The sequence below is a fragment of the Capsicum annuum genome, chromosome 7, assembly GCF_002878395.1.
Source record: "Capsicum annuum cultivar UCD-10X-F1 chromosome 7, UCD10Xv1.1, whole genome shotgun sequence".
Taxonomy (NCBI): domain Eukaryota; kingdom Viridiplantae; phylum Streptophyta; class Magnoliopsida; order Solanales; family Solanaceae; genus Capsicum; species Capsicum annuum.
Window position 1 is genome coordinate 200,077,344 of NC_061117.1, and position 3,317 is coordinate 200,080,660.

A 3,317-nucleotide genomic window follows, 5' to 3' on the forward strand; every position below is an offset into this window, starting at 1 on the left:
TGGGCCTGTTATATATAAAATGGTCCAACTGGACCACCAAAAATTGATTTTAAAAAAAAAAATGTATTTTTAAAAATTTAACATATTAAAAGTATAAAGTTTAGTGCAAAAACAACTTAATCTTCTAACTTGAGGGGTCAGAAAAGTAGGTAAAGTGAAAAAGCAATTAGATTGAGATTTGTGTACTTCTTAGTGTCAAGGCAATAGAAAAAACACCTATTACGCAGAATAATTGCAACGAAAAGGCTCTTTTCATAAAGCTAGTTAGCCCAACTCATGTACCCCAATTTCCATTCTGAAGAAAACAAGAGAAAAGAAACAAAAGGACAAATCCACTTTATATCGGTCTTTGCATTTTGGTTACCGTTCCTAATGTTACTATATCACTTAAGCTTTTGAGGGTTTTTTTTCCACACGTACAATTGTCAATTCGCTAGTTAAATAATTTAGGGATCAATAGTAGCTACATTGAATCAAGGATGACCACTCAAATATCTTTCATCAAAAAATTATTGTGTGTATATATAAGTCAAAAACAATTTTTTGAGATACATATCAAAGTTTTTGACATCCTCAACACCTAACTTCGCCACTGTTAGAGGTATAATTCAATAGGGTGTAGTTCATATAGAAACTACGTAGCCCTTGCTATGCTGTAAATTCTTTCAATTTCTCTATCAACCATGTGAAAGGAAAAGGTAGAAGAGGTAATTTCTTTTTATCTGGAAGTTTATTGACAAGGAAACTACACCACATTATCCTGATTCGAATTCGAACTAAATGAATTAGGATATTTTGAGCTAAAAAGTGAGAGTAAGATATTAAAAAAATTACTTCTCAATATTTATTAGTTGAAGTTCTTTTAACAGAAAAGAAACAAGAAAAAAGTTCTTTTAAAAAACAAGATTTTTATTAGAAAAAAAAAAAGCATCTTTAAAAAGGAAAAATTATTATCAGGAAAATAGCATTGTTCCAATTAAGTAACAATAGGGCTATTTATGGGTCAAACTATTACTAGAGAGGATATTTAGGATCAAACTATTAACCGTAGATGTATTTTTAAACCCCATATAGACTTTTTGTATTCTAAGATTCAAAGTTGAGAGGGAAACAATACAGATCGTACACTAAAACTATAAGGACCCGTTTGGTAGGGTGAATTATTTTCATAATCCATGAATTAAATGGTGGGATTACTTATTACATTGTTTGGTAGTAATTTTGAAGCTATGTATATATAATTAATACATGGATTAGTTATACATCATACATGGTATCATAGGGTGTATAACCAATACATCCAATTTGATGGGATTAGTAATCCATGAATAAATATGTGTCAAGACAAAAATGCCCTCAAATTTATTTAATTTTTTTCTAAATCTTTTCAATTTATTCAATATGAGTTATTTCTTTTCAATTTATCAAGATAATAATATCCCTCTAAATAATTTTAGTCATAAAAAAACAACTTCATTAACTTAAAAAATACTTATTGGTCAAAATCTGAAAATAAATTGCATGATTGCATACAAGCTTTAATTTTGTAAATAGGATATTCATAAATAAAAATAATTTTGCTAATTAGCTTTAACACTTTACGGAACACAAATTTGTATTAGTAATAATTCTATTGTCTCATTCAAAAGTTACACGTATCTCCCTCCAATGTAAGAATATCACAAAGTAGAAATAACAAATAAATGATGAACAAATAAAGAAAAGATAACAAAAAAAAAAATTGTAAGTGAATGATTAAATCTTAAAATTTCAAAGTAAATAATTAGTTATATTTTTTACTTTTTAAAAAAAAAAAAAAGAATAATAAAGTTTTACAAAGAAAATACACAAAGTTATAATATATCAAGGGTATTTTTGTAAACAAACAATATTCTTTTTAAAATATAACAATACATATTGTTTTCAATACATCAAACTAAACACTATATAAAAAATAATCTCAGTATTACTAATCCTTGTATTATTAATCCCTGCATTATTAATCTCAACATTACTAATACAACCTATTCAGTATTATCTTATACACTCTACCAAACGACCCTTAGGGTCGTTAGGTACACCAGTTTGGATAAGCAAGAATATCCCATATCACTCCATATAAAATAGTAATTCCACCATCTTAGTATAATGATGAAATATTACTTAAAATTTCATACTAATAAATATAGGATAAAGTTAATTTCAGAATTATACTTTCCTTATTCGATGTATCAAATGATCCGTTAGTGAAGAGTATTTTTATGTGATTTCGTATAGTTTAGTGATTTCTTTTTACCCTTTTCGGAATATTTTGTAAGGATGTCTACCTAGATAAAAGATTAAAGGACAATTTTCAAATCTTTTTCTTTACTTGGGACGTTTTGTTAATGAAGAAACTTTAGAAATCTACTAAAACAAAAGAACGGTGAAATGACTTAAGGAAGCAGCATTGGTAATTGAGCACGAAAAGAAAAGTGGCATACAAGTAATGACGGTGTCCTAAATCCCTCTCCTGTTTCTGTCACTTCTATTTCAACTACTATTCCTAGGCACTTTGTTTGCCATGTTGAATCATGTTGCATGTTTGATACTCGTTTCGTTTCATAATAAATGAATTATTAGATTTTGATACACAAATTAAGAAAAAAATATTAAAAATATAAATTTAATATAATTATTCATTTTTGTCCCCAAAAAAAAAAAACTGATTTTATAATACCTTTTTCAAAAGTTAATTGATTGTCAAATTATAAGAGTAAATTTTAAAAAAAAATTAATGATTCACTTATTTTGAAACATCAATAAATATCTCAACAATTCACTTATTTCGAAACTGAGGAGTATATCTAAAGTTTCGTTGATCCAAAATTTGGATGTATTTTGATATTCTATAATGGCCAATGTCAACAGAAACAGACCTTGTATAGCTGTTCACAGAGACTTTGAAGGGACAAAAAAGTGTTTAGGTGGAGGTGGATCTAATATTTTGATTTTATGAGTTTAAACTTGTTCTTCTACTATATTTGTTACCTTTATCAAGTTCTAAGTCTATTATTTATATGTATTCAAATCTTTGGATTATTTGAACCCATAGTTTGTTGATTGGATACACCTCTTGTTAGCTTAGGGCCCAGTTACGTGTTGATCATGATACGGCATGGTTTAATTTTTAAAAAATTAGTTTGATAATTTCAGTATTTGATGTTACGAAATGTTCAATTGTTAGTATTTATAATTTATAATTTATAATCTATATATATATATATATATATATATATATATATATATAGATATATATATATATATATATAGATATA